Source organism: Tenrec ecaudatus, chromosome 8 (genome assembly GCF_050624435.1).
Source record: "Tenrec ecaudatus isolate mTenEca1 chromosome 8, mTenEca1.hap1, whole genome shotgun sequence".
Taxonomy (NCBI): domain Eukaryota; kingdom Metazoa; phylum Chordata; class Mammalia; order Afrosoricida; family Tenrecidae; genus Tenrec; species Tenrec ecaudatus.
The window spans coordinates 8,963,862-8,982,316 of record NC_134537.1 but is presented as its reverse complement, the minus strand read 5'-3'; the positions used below and the strand labels follow the sequence as shown (position 1 = coordinate 8,982,316).

General features: G+C 51.8%; 1 protein-coding gene across 5 annotated transcripts in view; it reads left to right on the top strand.

The window, feature by feature from the left end:
• Positions 1-18,455, top strand: part of TRAK1 (trafficking kinesin protein 1) — a 222,718-nt gene that overhangs the window by 79,728 nt on the left and 124,535 nt on the right. The gene's annotated exons all lie outside the window — the stretch shown is intronic.

The window sequence follows — 18,455 nt, the reverse complement described above, 5'->3', positions numbered from 1 at the left end:
ATAGGGTATGTCCTATAGGATATCGAGTTGGCATCGACTTGATGGCAGTGAGTTTGGTTTTTAGATAGTCTTAGCACCAGCAAGGATTTTTTTAAAGTGGCGAACAGAGTTAAACACTGTCTCTTCTCTTTCCTCTCCCCTCTCCCTCCCCTCCTCCTCTCTCTGTCTCTCTTCTCTCTCTCCCACTCTCTTTGCTCAGTGTGCACAGTCCTCTTACTCCAGCCCACCCAGCGATGGAGGCGTGCTAGTGTGCTCTGCTCTGGCCTGCCTCTCATGCCATGGGGCTGACTCTCCTCACTTCCTCTGACGGATTGGAATCTGTCGGTTGATGAGCCGTCTGGTTTCTGTCCTGTCTGAACACTGTCTCCTAAGAGCTGTTTGGGCCCCAACTCCATAAATTCCTGGGAGGCACAGCCTCCTGTTGCCTCAGCCCAGTGTTTTAGGTTTCAAGACAGCGAGATTCGGTGGTAGCATTCTGAAGGTGGGGATGGGGGTGGGTGTCTAAAGTGTCTCTGGGCTCATTTAATCTTTTTTTTTTTTTTAACCATCATGTGCTGAAAGTTAGCTTTTCCTGGAGCTTGGAGCCCTCGTGGTGTGGTGGCGATGCTTTGGGGTGCTTACTCTGAGATCAGTGGTTCAAAGCCACCAGCCGGTCCTCGGGAGAAAGACAGGGCTTTCTGTTCATGCAGAGTTACCGGGCTGGAACTGTGGGGCTGTTGTGAATTGGTATTGACTTGATGGTAGTGCGTTTGGAGATTTGAGTTTGTGCTAATTACGAGGGGTCTTCTGGAAAGAGAGCTGAGCCCACCTCTCCAGTATGGGTTTGGGTTGAATGAATAGCTGCTAAAAACCCTGTCAGAATTGCTCTGAAAAAAAAAAAAAAGTAGCCTTACAGGAAAAAAGTCTTTAGAAAAGTATTATTTCATTTCGATGGTAACATACACCGCCGAACATGTATCCACACACAGTTCCTGCACATGTAGTTCAGTCACATTGGGTGGCCCCACTTGGTGCTGTGCCGCCATTGGAGTGCCCCTGCCTGTTTTGTGGGATCACCAATGTAGACCCTCTGCCCCTTATGCCGTCCTCTGTACTTCCGGTGACCTGCTGCCCGTTTGAAGTCGCAGCTCCGTGTGTGTCAGAGCACCGTGCTAACGGCGGGGGAAAGTGGTGCTCATTTCATCAAAGGCTTCAGGGAGTAGATTTGGTTCCAGGTTTAAAGATAATTAGTAGGCATTCATTTTGGGGCTCCCCCTTGCTCTCGGTAGATCCAGTAAGTCCGGATGGAACTTTTGTTCCACAATTTTTATCCATTTGGTCAGGAGCCAGCTGTTGGGTCCAGGACCCGCACATTCAGTGATGGTAGCCAGGCACCATCTGCTTCTCTGGTTTCGTGGCAAAGTGGGTAGGAGTTTATGGACGCGGTGGGTCCTGCAGGGCACTCACAGGAGCAGTCTTGCCTGGGAGAAACCAGTTCCCCAGCTGCTTTCAGCTCCACTCTGACTCACGGCCACGGCCACAGCCCCGTGGGCCAAGACAGACCTGTGGGCTAGAGTGAGTGCGGCATCTCATTTTTTCCCGAAGGTAGACCCACAGACCTTTTCTCCCCCTTTACCCCTCCCCCCCCCAAAGTGGATTGGAACTTCTGGCCATTGGGTTTTAGCAGATAGGCATGTGAGCTGTGTGTACCCCCACCCCCACCCCCCAGCCTCCTTCCCTGGGAACATTTCACAGGACTCCTTGTCTGTCACGTTCAAGACATCAGCCTTGATGTTGTAACATTTTATCCTGTGAACATTGCTTCCCAGAGGGAAGCTCTGGCCTCTGAGCTCCTACCCCATCACTTTCAAAGTGTCCTCCGCTGGCTGCACGTGACGCGGCCTGACCTACGTGGCTGGCTTAGTGAGTGGGCCAGAGAAGCAGCCTCAATAGCCCGCCCTTTGCCCCGGTGAGGACACGTGGATTAGACGCTGCAGCCTTGCTCACGTTCTCGTTGCTTTCCTCTGGGAACAGCCAGATTTGTCACTCACTGGGGGCTCCTATATGCTGGTTTCTAGAGCTGGCATGTAATCTCCGGTAAACCTTCCCCCCCCCCCCCCCAAACACCCCAGCAGTGTGCTAATGGAGTGATGATTGCTTTCCTGGGCCACCAGCTCTTCTTGCCTCCTCCCTGCGCCCCCCCCCCCCCCCAGTAGTTCGCACACCGGGTTTTGGACATGCCTTGCGCACTTCAGCGGAATGTTGTTAGCAGGAGTCTTGATGCTCCATTCCCCAGGTGTTGATATCTGCAGATAAAGGAGTGCAATTCCTGGTGGCAAGTGGGGTGGTAAACATGGTGCTGCTAACTGAGAGGGCATCTCTCCTCGGGACAAGCAGGAGGCAACCTAGGAAACCCTTAGGACGGCGGTTCTCAACCTGTAGGTCGTGACCCCTTTGGGAGAGTCGAACAGGCCTTTCACAGGGGTCGCCAAAGACCATCGGAAAACACATATTTCTATAAACTATAAAACACTGCTCCGCCCACATGCAGATACGCCCACAGAGGAGTACCCGGTGTGAAGACTGCTAACCCATGCTACACCATGCTTTAAGACAAGACGTCATTTATTTGTCACTAGAAATAAATATTTCACAATATATAGCGACATATTGTTTTTGTGAGGAATCACTATGCTTTTAGGATGTTCAATTTGTAACCATGAAAATACATCCTGCCTATCAGCTGTTTACATGACAATTCATAGCAGTAGCCAAATGCCAGTGATGAAGCAGCAGTGGTGGGGGGTCAGCACCACACAAGGGACTGTGTGAAGGTGGAGAACCACTGTCCCAGGAGCAGGTCCACTTCGTCGTCGAGGGGGTTTATGAGCTGGACAAGCCCAGCAACAGTGGGCTTCAGAAACGGAGTAGACTAGCTGCTTCACACCCTTCCCCTTCCCATGGGGACCCAAGACCCGGAACAAAGCCACACCTGCCCCAGTTCCCTTTGTTTGCTCTGCACCCTCCCCAGGCTGGTCCACACTAACACGTTGTATGGGCACCAGACAGCAGGAGGTCCGTGTGCCTTAGTCCTGGAGAGGGATGGGCCACCAGACAGCAGGAGGTCCGTGTGCCGCAGTCCTGGAGAGGGATGGGCCGCCCCCTCATCCTGCCCTGAAGCCCGTGTAGAAGGACCACCCCCCTCCACTCCAATCCTGCCCAATCCCACAGTTAGGTTTCTCGGGTTGGAAACGCCTCGGTCCTTGACCTCGCACCCAAGCCTGGTTTGTGATCCAAGTGGGTTTTTAGAAAGGATGGGAGGAGTCTCAGGTTTCACAGTCTCAAAGGAGTGCACGCCTTTGCAGGGAAGTGTGCCGAACCTCGCATAAGCTGCGCTGGGGCTCACCACTGATCGTGGGTGACCTCCTGGGACTGCGTGCCCACACGTGGTGACCTGAGGCCAGAGAGATGGTGGCATCGCCGATCGGACACAGGACAGGAGCTGAAGGGGGAAGAAGGGGAGAGCGGTGGTCTTGAAGTCCAGGCCTATGAGGAATAGGTTGAACCATTGGCTGAATTAAGCCCACCTGGGCCTAGTTTGGGCTGCCCAGGTGTACCGTCCACCTGGCTCGGTCTCTCTCTCTCTCTCTCTCTTTCTCTCTCTCTCTCTCTCTCTCTCTCTCTGTCTGAATTTGGAGCATGCCCAGTTACTCTTCATGGCTGGCTAAGGGTTCACGTGATTCTCCTCCAACCTCCTTTAGGGGGCCTTCAGGCATGTGGAGGGACAGCTCCCTGTTCCTGTTCTGCTCCCTAACACCCCCATCTTGTGACCGAAAGAGATGAAGCCACTCAGAAGGCCCTGGAAGTGGGGAAGAGAGAGGATTTGGGGAGAGTAGCCAGGGAAGGTTTGCCCAAATCCTGGGTAGCTGGGTCTCAAGCACTCCGGCTCCCTCCTGAAGGAGACCCCAGATGCTCTACTGTGTGCAAAGGTGTCCCCAGCTGCCACACTCTCCATCAGGCTTGTGGGTGGCAGAGGCCGAAGAGGCTCTGTGAGAAGGTACCACCTTGTGCCCATGATTCTGTAATTCCTCTAGGACATCCCAGTTTCATGGACCAAGAAGACAGGAAATGTAAAGTGCTTGTGTGGGCCTGCCCTCTGACATGAGTGTGATTGAGAGGATCTGTTCTGCAGGCTGGAGCGATGTATTCATCAGCCCCGTTCCACTCGACTCCGGTGTCATTTGCGGCGAGCCTGCTGTTCTCTTTCCTGCATGGAACGTGCGAACATAAGCACTTGAACAGAGAAAAGCAAACAAATCCCCAAGCAAAGTTAGTGGGAGCGCTCGTCTCTGCCGTTTAATTTTCCCATGCATTTTCCGAAGCCCCCTGGTAGGCGTGCATGCATGCCCAGGTACTTCCTTCTTTTCTTTGTTGCTGTTGATATATACCCAGCCCAACAAACACACAAGCCAGCCCTTTCCCCAAGCACTGCTCAGGGTCCTTGATCACATTCTCAAGTGCTTTGCACCCTCCTTTCTGACTCACTCCTCTCCGTTATCATGGGCGCCCTGCCCCCAGGCTCCGTCTCATCGTTCCATTACCGTTAACGTAGGCTGACAGGTGTCAAGGTGTTCACTTCTGTTGCCTTTCACGCTCAGCACTGGCGGCCACTCAAGAATGCCGCTCTCTGGGTGAATGTGCACACCGTGGTGGGATTGCGGGCTCCTCGGGCATTTCTTTCCCCACGTTCCAGTTCCACTTGTTACGGAAGTGCCCCCCTACCTCCCACAGTGGTGGCGCATGGGACCGTCCCGGCAGCATTGTATGAGGGCTCCCGTCTCGCCAAACCTTCACCGGCATTTGTTGCCTTTTGTTTTGTTTTAACTTTGCTGTTGATGCTGCATGTGAGATGGGATTGCATTGCTTAGACTCGTATTCCTTCATGGCTGATGAGGGGGGTCCTGGTGGCACAGGGAGTTAAGCACTTGACTGCTCACCCAGAGGCTGGTGGCTCCATCCCGATGCTCTGAGAAAGACAAAGCCGCCTGCGCCTGTCAGGAGTGACCACCTGGGACACCATTCGGAGCAGTTCTGCCCCCTTTTACAGGGTCTTGGGTGGTGAGTTAAGACCCACACTATGGTCATACTTTTGGGGTGGTTCTCTTCATAGCGAATGCCTGGGTGGGGCGGTGGTTTCATGTTGGGCTGTGATCTGCACGGTCGGCAGTTCAAAGCCATCAACAGCTCCTGAGGAGAAAGACTGGGCTTTCTGTTTCCGGCAGCAGTTACTGCACGGACACCCACAGGAGCCGTGGGGAGTGAGAGTGATTGGGGACACTCCCTCGTGCATTTGAGGGCAACTGAAGTATCTCTTCACGGTCTCTGCTGACTTTCAGATAGGATTTTTATTGTTTTGCTATTGAGATATTAAAGGTTTCTTTTAAAATAAATAGATTTTATAAGTGAGTCCCTTGTCCAATGTCATTACCACATTTCCCCCCAGTCTGTGGGTTCTACCCTGTGTATATGTGTGTTTGAGAGAGAGAGAGTGCGCGAGTTCGTGCATGTAGAGCCTAATCTACCCTGTGTGTGTGTAGCCCAGGTCTATTATGTGGTGTGTGTGTGTGTATGTGTGTGATCCAGGTCTACCCTGTGTGTGTGTGTGTATGTGTGTGATCCAGGTCTACTGTGTGTGTGTGTGTGTGTGCCCAGATCTACCCAGTGTGTATATATGTCTGTAGCCCAGGTCTACTGTGTGTGTGTATATATATGTGTGTATGTGTAGTCCAGGTCTACCATGCATGTGTGTGTGTGTGTATAGTCCAGGTCTACTGTGTGTGTGTGTGTGTGTGTTTAGCCCTGGTCTACCATGTGTGTGTGGCCCTGGTCTACCCTGTGTGTGTGTGTATTCCAGGTCTACTGTGTGTATGTGTGTGTGTGTGTGTGTGTGTTTAGCTCTGGTCTACCGTGTGTGTGTGTGTGTGTGTGTGTGTGTGGCCCAGGTCTACCTTGTGTGTGTGTGTGTGTGTGTGTGTATTCCAGGTTCACCCTGTGTGTGCATTCCAGGTCTATCCTGTGTGTGTGTAGCTCAGGTCTACCCTGGCACTCCTGGGGCCACCATGAGCCTCCATTGATGTGGTGGCAGGTGGTTGGTATCTGGACTCAGAAGAGACGTCCTGGGCACTGAGAGAAAGTCTGCAGGCCTGTTAGCAGTGGCATTTTTGAAGGAGTCTTCAGTAGGGAAGTGATATTGAAACAGAAATCCGAAGGCGTTGTGGGAGTCATCTCTGTGTGCGAAATGGGAGAGAAGGGACATTCCAACCTTGGGCTGGGAAGCAGTGGGGTGTGTCTGCGGTCGGTGGTAATGATAGCTAACATTTACTAGGCATCCTTGGGTGTGGTGGGACAGACAGATGGATGGCAGAGGGCTCAACTACTAGCCAACAGACAGGTGGGTGGCTTGAATCCTCCCAGAGGCACCTGGGAGGGCGACCTGCTTCCAAGAAGCCCCCAGCACAGTTCTCCTCTGCACACACAGTGTCCTCATGATTTGGGATCAATTTGGTGACAAGCGATGGCAGGTATTGAGCACTCGCTCTGAGCCAGGCAGCCCCCCAGGTGCCTTCCCGGCCGGACGTCATTACCGCTCACGTCTCAGGGATCTCCTGCCGGGTGTAGCCAACTTCTAGCAGTGGACAGCAGCAGCACACATTTATCGTCTGTCCGTATTCCTGAGGCTCAGGTGTCTAAGAGCAGGCTTAGCGAGGGGGTTAGGGCTCATAGTGTCTCATGATGTTGAAGTCCAGACGACAGTTCAGGGAGCAGTTTGCCAGCTCCTCAAAGCACTGACCAGAATGACTGTCCGGACCGGCAACGTCACTCCTAGTGACAGACGCAAGAGAAATGAGAATAGGCCTGTGTGAATCCTGCACGTGAATGTTCGCAACAGCCCAGAGGTGAAGCCGCCGAGGGTCCGTCAGTGGATGTGTCACGTGAGATCTGGTGCCTGCGTGCCACAGCGAGGGGGAACCTTGAAAAGGTGATGCGGTCATTGATAGGAAAGGACCAGAAAGGGCAACTCCAGGGAGGAAAGATGTGAGTGGCTTCCAGGGGCATGGAACCCGGGTGGCACAGATTGGTTTGCACACAACTGTTGATCTCAAGGTTGGTGACTGGATACCACGTGCGTTCATCCTGGTTGACTAGAAAAACAAACCCAGGGACTTTGGGTATAAGAGAGACCTTTCTCTCAGAGCATCCCAGCCCCGTCCACATGTTCGATACGAGTCCATAAATCCTTCTTCAGACTCACGCAGTACATGGGGTGACACGGAATGCAGGAAGATCACAGGCTAGTGGGTGAAAAGTCTTGTGGATCCAGTGGCGATAGAGGCATCTCAGCACTGGCAGGAATCTCCATGTGGCTCCTTCAGCTCCATGGCTCTAGGTAGCTCCCTGTGTCTTGTCAGCAAGCATGCTTTGCAGGGAGTGAGTGTGTGTCCCGCCTCCAGCGAGCTATTTATCTCCTCAGCACCTCCAAATGAGGTCATCAAGCTGCGACCTGATTGACAGGCTAAAGTCCATCTTCACTCTTAATTCTCAAACTGACGACGTATTATGTAACTGCCACACACAGTAATTCATATTACTGGACTGCTAACCCCAAAGCCAGTGGTTTGAACCCCCAGGCCACCCTGCTCTGTGGGAGAAAGAGGAGGCTGCAGGTTCCATAGGGCAGTTCTGCTTTGTCCTGTAGTACTGTGAATCCGGACGGACTCCGAGTTAGCGTACTAGGGGACATGAAAGGCTATCCCTACAAAATTGTGAGCATGTTTCCTAAACGAAAATAACAGAAGGCGGAGCTGTTTCCAGATCCACCAAGCCTCCAACTAAATCTGCTGCCCACTGTGAGGGCAGGGTTTCCACCTCCTGCCCATCCCTGAAGAATCTGTGCTCCTTAGTTTACCTATCTTGGGATCCTTGAAGAAGTCACTGTCCTTGGAAACATTCTTTGAGTTCCTGGAACAAAAAGTAGTCTGCAGGGGACAGATTAGCTGTAGGGAAGGTGGGATGAGGTTTCCCAGCCAAAGAAATTCTCCTAGGACAGTCTTCACTAGCCTCAAAGAAGGACTGGATGCTTTGAGACGGAAACGATTTGCTCCGTGGAAATTGCCCGGCGTTTTCTTCGCTGGTACAGTTTCAGTGTTCTTAATACCTCTTCATAAGAAGCCTGTGTGATTGTCCTGTCCTCTGAGAAAAATCTGTCATGATGAGATCATTGGGATCTCTAGCTACAGTCCTAACCTTCTGAGCTGACCTCTGCCTTGAAGGGCCTGGCCCAGCAGCTTCACTGGGAAGCCACAGTTTGATGGAACCTTTTGGGGGTGGGGCTCCTTCTTGAGAACAAGACACTCATGATTGCTGAGAGGCCCCGTGTGCAGCTAGCCACCGAGGGGTGTTTACGCAGGTTTGGTGTGGAATACACTGTGTATGTCTGAACGGAATCCCTTTTTGACTTGCCCGCCTATACTGGAGAGCCCTAGTGGGGTAGTGGTTATGCGTTGGGCTGCTAACCACAAGGTCAGATGTTCAAAATCACCAGGCACACCTCGGGCAAAAGGGGAGGCTTTCTACTCGCATAAAGGTTTGCTGTCTCGAATTCCACCCTGTGGTCAGCTGCACCCTGTGCTGTAGGGTCGCTCTACTCAATAACAGTTTGAGTTTTTCTTGCACTGGAGACTTTGCCTTTTAGAATTATATGCACATCTGGTTTTGTGGGTTGCATGTGATCCCATGCCTGTGAGAACCACAGCTGATTTAAATAACCCAGTACTGACAAATATGCGGATTGTTTTCAGTATTTGGAAAGTTAGAAGAGGGCTGCAGAGGACATTTTTGCTCTTCCCACACCATTGAGCGGGGATGTGAGGGTTGTGCTCATAGGGAACAGGGATGTGATGGTCATAGTCGTGGGGAGCAGGGATGTGATTGATGATCTTAGTCATGGGGAGCAAGGATGTGATGGTCATAATCATGGGGAGCAGGGATGTGATGGTCGTAGTCATGGGGAGCAGGGATGTGATTGATGGGCATAGTCATGGGGAGGAGGGATATGATTGATAATCGTAGTCATGGAGAGCAAGGATGTGATGGTCATAGTCATGGGGAACAGGGATATGATGGTCATAATCATGGGGAGCAGGGATGTGATGGTCGTAGTCATGGGGGGCAGGGATCTGATGGCTGTGCTCATGGGGAGGATGCCTGCAGTAGGGATTTTCGTTTCGAAGGTTTTGCTGGCTAGGTTGTGTTTGCTGTCCAGAGGCCATGGAGAATACCTTGGGCCCACATCTCCCCCACCCCTGGCATCGGCACACGTTTCGCCTTTTGCCGATTTGAATTGGGAGTCTGTTGGGTCTGTAGTTCTCTTCCTCCTCATGTGACGAGGTCCTGTACAGACCCCTCCCCCTCTTTTCCTGTGACAGTAGAGAAATGCTTCTTAGCCGTTTTTGTTTTTTGCTCCTGAGTGGCTAGCCATGGGTGTAAGCAGCCAGTTACTGCTTGTACGTTCTTCCTGTGCCCTCTGTGCAGGGAGGATTGCCGGGGCTCCTCCCTCACTGGGTTGCCGTGGGGTTTGAATGAGTTACTGGATGAGGAGTGCCTAGGAGGCGGTCAGCACGAAATACATGCTCAATTAACTAGTCCTCTTTGTTGCTGCTGGTTGTCCACCTGTGTACCCATCTGCCTACCCGTCTATGCCCCTGTCTACTTATCACTGCTTGCTTGATTGATCTTGCTCCTGAACATCTATATCTAACATCTGTATCTGTCCACCATCTGCCTTAAACAAAAGCACCCACACACACATGCACCCACAATGCAACCAACAAAACAAACCGCGTTGCCAGTACCTAAGTTCCGACTCATGGCCACCCCGTGTGACCCGGAGAGCTGCTCCACAGGCTTCCTGGCTGTCACCTGCATGAGAGCAGGTGGCTTCCCTGTTATGGCTGCGTGGGTTCCAACTGCCATCTTTCAGCTTGGCAAACTCAAACTCACTGACACCCCTGCGATTCCCACTCACCTCCCCAAACTCACAGTGATCAAGGGGATCCCGACTCGGTGACCCCATAGAGACACTCCTGCTACAGCACTGCTGCTCCTGTGGGCTTCCGGGCCTGTGAGCCTTTATGGGTGCGAGCAGAAAGCCTCGTCTTCCTTCCTGGGGGTGTCAAACTGCTGACATCCCGTGAGCAGCCCCACGAGTCATCCACGCCTGGTCTCCAGCGCACAGCAACCTCGTGAGGGTTTCCGAAGCATCCCTCTTGAAGCCGTGTCTCCCGCTGTGCCTGAGTGCTAACCATTGGTGTACCTAGGGACCTGCGGAACTACCTGTAATTCAATCGGATGCCGCTTTGGCCTATTTTCCTGTCATCTTGTCAAGGTCGCTCACACCCCCTTTGATCTCGGAGGAACCCCGGGGTGCTTGTTGCTGCGGTCAGAGTATAGGGTGAAGGCAGGGGGGTGGGGGCCGCCGACAGAGTCATTCTAAAGGTTTTCTGTCCCTTATCCCCCTGGTTGCACACTCTTCCCATTTTGTTGTCCGGAGCCTGGATCCCAGATGCCCCTCCTCCACAGCCTGGACCCTCGATGGTTCTCCCAACCGTCCGAGGTCAGTCAGAACTTACAGACAGCAGGTGACGGTCCTTCCCAGCCAGTATGGTCCAGTGTTTTTCCAGCATGTTGGGATAACTGCTATGGGGAGTTGGGGAGAGTGTTGAGCAGGTGGGTACCCCAAGAGTGGGAGAGTCCACAGCGCTCTAGGCTCTCTGTCAGCCAGCCCCGTGAGCTTGGTGGGTTTCTCCCCTCCTTCCACCCCTGTGGTCTCAGGAGCCCCGCTGCAGGGAAGAGAGAGGTAGGGCAGCTGCTAGTTTCAATCAAAGTTGTGTTTGACCCAGTGAGTGCCTGGGAATGACCTTGGAACAAGGGAAACACAAATGCTATTAAAGCCAAGAGCCACGCAGTTGGAATGGACTTGGAAGCAGTAGGGGGTAGGGGAGAGGGAGAGGCAAAGAGTCAGTCTTAATGTGTAGAAACAAGGCTGAATTTGAAGGGGGCGGGGCGCACATTGGGACTGCAGAGATGGCCAGGTGTGGTGAGTGGCTGGCCAAGTAGAGTGTGTGATGGGATGTCCATTGAATCACTGAGGTCCAAACTTGGGCGGGTGGGGACCAGATCTCTAGGGTGGGATGGATGATATCATGAGGGATGACTGAGTCTGATGGAGCAAGCTGCCTGAAACCTGATCCTACAGGGTGGTGGAGTCGCAGGTGACCAGGGCTCTTAAAGGAGCCTGGACTGTAAGTGACTGGGACAAACGGAATCATCTTGGCTGGAGGAAGGGAGCACTTCCTTAACTGGTGGACAGAGAGGCTTGCAGGAAGGCCCCAGCCTGCCTTCTCGAATAACTGGAGTCTTGGAAACTCACAGGGGCCGTCCTACCCTGTCCTCCAGGGTCATGATGAGTTGGCTTGGACTTGATGGCAGGAGTTTGGCTTTTGATTCAGTGTTTTCACAGAAACCCTGGGTGGAGGTGGTGGCTAGTGCACTCTTCTGCTCACCTGAGGGTTGGAGGTTCGAGCCCACCCAGAGTCTCCTTAAGAAAAGATCTGGCAATTGACTCCGAAAGAATGAACACAGAAGCACATCTGTTTTCATCACAGAGATTCAGACCCATAGCGACCCGAAGAGACCCAGCGGAAAAGAACCAGAGGGCTGCTGCTGTGGTTTGTGTTAGTCTGGGTTGGCTAGAGAAACAAGTTCATAGACACTCCTATGTGTATAAGAAAGAGCTTTACATACAAGAGCAATTGTACATTAAGCAAACATCCCAACCCAGACCAGATCAAGTCCATCAGCCCGATATTAGCCCATATGTCTGATACCAATCTATATGGGCCTCTTCAGACTCACAAAACACATGCAATGATGTGGAATACAGGAGGATCACTTGCGGTGGGAAGTCTTGTGCAGGGGTCCACCGAAGACATTGATCCGGCCCGCTGGGTGTTTTTGCCTCCACTGCCTGTCCTACTTCAAAATAAGATAATGTGCGGTGTGCATAGGAATTTGTTCATAGTTTTTTTAAAAACTATAGTCCGGCCCTCCAATGGGTCTGAGGGACAGTGAACTGGCCCCCTGTTAAAAAAGTTTGAGGACCCCTGTTCTTGTGGGTCCACTGGTGGTGGAATTGGTCTGGCGCTGGCACGGGTCTCCATGTGGCTCCTTCAGCTCCAGGCTCTAGCGTAGCTCCATGTGGCTTCTCAAGAGGAATGTCTCACAAGAAGTGTGTCTGTGTCCTGTCTCCAGTGAGCTAATTATTTCCGTGGCACCTCAAAATGAGGTCATCAAGCTGCAACCTGATTGACAGGCTAGACTCTACCCCTTCGCCAGCTGACACCAGATTATGTAACGACCACATTTTTATTGGCACTTCATCCACATATACAATTCAGCAGCTCAGTCATATTCACAAGCCTGTATCACCATCAACTTTATAACATTTTCTTCTTCCTTGTATGCATTGCTATTCGTGTAATCTTATAGAATGTTGGCAAAAATAGAACAACAAAATGTTGTCCAGTTCAACACTTTCAGCATGCGTAATTCAGTGCCATTGATTGTACTGTTCGTGCTGTACCACTGTTATTGATACCCCTGTCCAAACTATTCCACCACCATTCACATAAACTCACCCCCCACCCCCAAGAAAATGCTCTTTCTCCTTCTCCCATGGTAACCATAGATCAGGTTCGGTTTCTTCTTACGTTTTCTTGATATCATATTCGCCCGTCACACTTAACTTCTATCGTCAAATCGCTTTTAAGAAGAGTTGTATGTACTTCATCATCATCAGTTCTAATGCTGCCTCCCCACTCCCGCATTCATTGATTGTGCCCCACTTCTACCCCCCCTCCCCTCCCAACCCCCAAGGGTCCATAGGGTTTTCAAGGCTGTGTCTTATGGAAGTAGATGGCTAGATCATTCTCCCATGGAGTGGCTGGCAGGTGAGAGCCACCAACTTTCTGGTGAGCAGCTGAACACTTAAGCACTGCTGTTAAAAACCGAGACACGTGTGGTGTCCGCGTGAGGAAGAGTCCTCCTGACGACACCTGGAGTGGGTTTCCGTTTTGAACTCGAGTGGATGCCAAACCCATTCCGACGCGTGGCCGCCCCATGTAGGATTTCTTGAGGCTGTAAATCTTTACAGGAGCAGGCAGCCTCATTTTTCTCCAACAGAGCACATGGTGGGTTTGAACTGTCAACGTGGCTGCCGTTAGTGGTCTGATACTTATCTGGCTGGGTAGACATGGGAGTTCTGAAAAGCCCTTGAAGTTCCTCCTCTAGTGAGCCATGGTCCTGACCAGGTGTGGATGTGGCTCCATCTAGCGGGCAAGGGGAGCAATAGCACTCGGAGTTCAGGGTCCCCCGAGACCTGTCTTTGAAACATAACTAGGATTGAGAGGAAGGGGAATTAATTGCCGCCAGGGCCCAGCAGGTCTGCTGCGCCTCTTTAGTTGTCTAAACAAAAAGGACCCACCATCCTTCTTTCCTCACATCTCTCCTCCACTCCCGTTTGCTGGGACGACTTCCGGAAGCCTTGTTAATAGGGGAGACGGCTGTGAAAGCCCCACGTGGCCACGTCAATGTCTTATTCACAGATAGGTAGGTTACCTGGGGCTTGGCTGGGCTTGGGGTCAAGTCTGCTCCACTTGCTTCTCATTTGGAGATTCAGACTAATGAGGCAATGGCTCCCTGGTGCCCTTCCCCTGGCCAAGGACTAGAGCTGAAGAGGACAAACCGAACCACACAAGTTCACCCACGAAACACCTCCCGACCCAAACCTGTCTCCATCAAAGTTCCTCTTTATGTCAATTCTTTGGACCAGAACAGAACGGCTCTTTAGAGATTTTGAGACTGTCACTCTTTATGGGAGCAGGCAGCCTCGTCTTTCTCCCGTAGACCATCTTGTGGGTTTGAACTGCTGACCTGGAAGTTAGCAGCCCCAGGACTTTAAGCCCGTGGTGCCACCACAGCCCCTTTTGATTGGGCAGGGAGGAAGTTATGCCCACTCACAGTCCATTGGCCCGTGCAAGTCACGTGGCCTACCTTGAAGCCACGGAGGTGGGGGAAGGGTATTTCATCTGCCCTGAACCGTGAGGCTGAGGCTGAGGAGGGAAGGAGGAATCATGAGCAAAATAAGCAGCCAAGGTTTTAAAGTTCATAGGTCCCAGGAGGAGTCCCTGGGTGGTGCAGGTGGTTAATTGCTCACCCATTCACTAAAGGTCGGCAGCTCAAATCTACCTAGAGGCATCTTGGGAGAAAGGCCTGGCACTTTGCTCCTAGAGATCACAGAGTGGAACTGAGCCTAAGGAGCTTGGCCCCACTCTGAAGCACAGGGCCTGGTTACGAGTCGGAGTCCACGCGGTGGTCCCTAGTTTGGGTTTGGTTTTGGGGGTAAACAGCATGACAGGCACTGAGTGATGCCCAGGTGACCTTCAGGAGAGGCCTCCTGATGCCCATAACCTCTAGCCTTTGCTGATTCTTGTAGCCCCGCAGGGCTGGGTCCCTTGGGGGTGGACCCAGACGGGGAAGGCTGTGGGCTCTTAGGGCCTAGTCTGAGTGGGCAGAGTTTTCTGTCATGAACCAGAGAGGAAATAATTTAGGCACATGGGCTGCTGCCATAGGGTCTCCATCACCACTCCCCAGTTCTGCTATTGTCGTGCGAAAAGCCTCTGCTTTGGATGGGATGGTGTCCTCCCGGAATCGGGGTTGTGACCCCTCACCTCTGTGCATGTGGCTCAGATTCCTTCCGTAGGAATGGGTTGTCTGTGTGGTGCTATTGAGGCAGGAGTAGTGGTAGAGAGCCAGTCTCTCACCAAACAGCAGCAGAGCAGATGAATCAATGAGAGAGAGAGATTGATGCAAAGCCACATGGAGATTGCCAGGGCAGGAAGACAGAAGCTGAGACAGACGAGGACGGTGCCTCCGTGCAGAGAATTTGGACCGCCAGCCTCCTCAACTGTGAGAAAGCGATTTCTGTTGGTTCACAGTTCTTCGTCTGTGAGATGCCTGTTGTAAGGAGCTCTAGTAGCTCAGACCACCCTCGTAGGCAGTATATAATGGAGTGGGTGTGCCTGTGCTTGAACTCTTTATTTGTAGAAAGAAGCAGAGGCCTGGCTCGTCCTCTAGATTACAGACTCCTGGCTTCCAGCTTCAAGAATGGATCTAACAGGACACCGGTTTAACAGGTGGGGGAGAGAGGGCTGGGAGAGTGACGGTGGGGGCACCTTTTTAGCTGGAAGTCAAATAAAATTCAAAGGCATGTAGGTGAGCCCATTAATGGCCTGTGTCTCCAGTGTGGCTAACTGTCAGCCATTGTTTCACATGCTTGGCTTCTCTAGGCAGGCGTCAGTTGAGATGTATCTAAAAGTCATAAAAGGAAGCTCCATCAGCCTCCCAACAAGTTGATATGGAAGGCTGTGTTAGGCGGATAGACTAGAGAAACAAAATCTTAGACACTCATGTGTGTGTATTAGAAAGAGCTCTATATAAAAGAGCAATTATGTATTGAGAAAACATCCCAAGCCTGTTTCAGATCAAGTCCACAAGTCCAGTACTAGCCCATATGTCGGTGCTAGTCCATAAATTCCTGTTCAGACTCACACAGCACATGTCATGATGCCGAATGCAGGAAGATCACAGGCCGGTTGGTGGAAGGTCTTGTGGATCCAATGGCAGTAGAAGCATCTCAGCGCTGGCATGGGTCTCCACATGGCACCGCCGGCTCTCGTTAAGTGTTTCAACAGCAGGAAAGTGAAGGCAGAGAGAGTGTGCATCCGGCCTCCAGTGAGCTATTTAACTCCATCATGCCTCCAATGAGGTCAACAAACTGTGACCTGATTGACAGGCTAAACTCCACCCCTTTACTCTGAATTCCCTCAAGTTGACACCAGATTATGTAGCTACCACAAAGGTGATCTACCATTTGTGGTGAACTCCCCTTCCCTGTGATCAGGAATTCTCAAAGCCTAGAGTTTGGGGAGTGTGACTGATTTTGTGGTGGTAGTAGGTGGGCCCAGCACACACCTCTGTCATGTCCATTCTTTAGCCAATTGCTTCATTGAGACCCAGCTTGTATCCGGTACCATTCACCCAGCTCTTATGGAGTAATGTGAATCACTACTCAATGGCTTTTAGTGCCACCATCAAATGCTAAAGCGTTTTCACCGCCCCCCCCCCCCACCTCACACTAGTCAGTCCACATCCCCCTCTCCACCCCCAATGTGACGATGCTTTTAACAAACTTTTCAAAATTCATCTCTTGGGCTCTGCCGCCTTTGTTGATCTTGACCCTACCACCCTCAGCCTTGGAGAGCCGAGGGAAGCTTCCCTGTAAGTAGCCATCCACGGGGCCCCGCGCTGCATTGCTGCTGCCTCACCCAGCACGCGACTTCGAATACATCTTCTTCGGGTTTAGCGTTGCGTGTCTTGCTGTGTGCTTGTCTCTGTCGCCAGGGACCCTTGGTCATGGTCTCTGCATCTTGCGCTTCTCCTGCTGGTTGGAATACTGGTTCGAGTAACAAGGAACTGTTCATCGCCACGCTCTGTCTGCTGCTTGTCTGCGCTCTGTTCATTCTGCAGCCCTAATCAGTGTGTTGTTAATATTTCTGGACGAGCTTCAATGTCCGGATGACTTCATTGGGTGGTTTTAAAAAAGGAACCATTGTTCATTCATAAACAGAATTTCCTGTCCAGGAATAATTCAGGTTAGCAACCAGACAGTTGAGTGTGTGTGTGTGTGTGTGTGTGATGAGGTATTGTGCTATTGTGCACTCTTGACAATTTTTGTTCTATTAATAGGCTTTCCTGATTTAGCCCCTACCTCTTCATCCCAGAGTTTGCCCCTGGTGCTGACTTCCATTGTCTAGGGGAGGAGGAGACAGGTAGAAAGATGGGGGTCCTGAAACTCCGGCAGCTGCCCAGAGAGCGGGCTTTGGGATCCTGGCTCTAACCATGGGCACACAGAAAGCAGCTTTCAAAAGGCAACAGTTTGAACCCAAGACCCTGGATCTGAAGCCCCCGGAGCAGAACAACAAAAGCCACCTGCTGGAGGAGAGATAGATGAGATGAAAGAAATATGAGCTCATTATCTTTATTTTTGCTGTGGATCTCTGGAAAAGAATGGCTTTGCTTTGTAGTCATTTAAAGGTAGCACTAGGTCCATCAGTGAGGACTAGGTTTGGCTGCAGGGACCCGTGGCTTCTCAGTTAGGATTTATTTTTCTCTCACATCAAAAAGCTTCGAGGAAGGATCTGTAGTGGACACAGCCTTATGGTTCCCGGGGTCCAGGCTGCTCCCGTTCTTCATTCTACTATTCCAGGGCTCGCTCGCTCTCGTGCTCTCTCTCAACAGTTTTATTAGCATATAGTTCACAAATCATACAATTCAGTAGTTCAATCATAATAAGAAGAGTTATACAATCATCGCCACAAATCAATTTTAGAGCTTTCCCATCTTCTTTCTTGTACTCATGGTTATTAGCCATCTGCTCCAAGTCCCTGGCCCTCAGAAGGTCCCCTTCAGGGAAGCCTCAGCGGTGACTGCTCACATCTGATTGGCTGGAGCTTAGGCCACACCTCCCTGAAAGGGCGGGAACTGCTTCTATCTCATTGGCTGGAGCTTAGCCCCATAGCTACGCCTCACGGAAAGGGAAGCGACTTCTTACATCTGATTGGCTAGAGCTTAGCCCCAGGGCCACGCCTCCCTGAAATGGCGGGAACTGCTTACATCTGATTGGCTGGAGCTTAGCCTCAGGGCTACGCCTCCCTGAAAGGGAAGGAGAGGCCCTGGATCCTAAGGAAACAGGATGTGTGGAGAGTGGGGGGCAACTAGCGGCCTGTGCCACGCCTCCTTGACCAGAGTTCAAGTGAGGTTAACCCCCACACGTAGTGCCCTCTTACCTTTGGCACCATGACTGCCCACGCATGAAAGTGGTCATGTTTGCGCATGGCCGGCATCTGTGGATGGGTTGGTGGAGCCTCACACGGCTGGCTGCAAACCGCCCACCCATCGCTCGTGCTCTGCGTGCCCAGCCCATGAAAGGAGTTCTGTTGAAGCCATTCGATGAACCCCGGTAATCGTGCGATGGGAACCCAGAGCCACCGGGCCCTGCGGGCGAAGGAAGGCCCGTCACATTGGATGTTGAAGACAGAGCCTTGGAGCAGGTGCGCAAGTTCTATGTCAGCGATGGACGCGGGGTTTCTCGGGTTTTGCTTCGGGTCTTCCCAGCTTCATACTTTGTGTCGGAGAGGACATGTCACATTTGTGTTGCCGTTTCCATCCTTTGGACTACGTACCGAGATGGTCATTTTTGTTCGAAATACCCGATACATGGAAAAGTATGGAATGGAAGG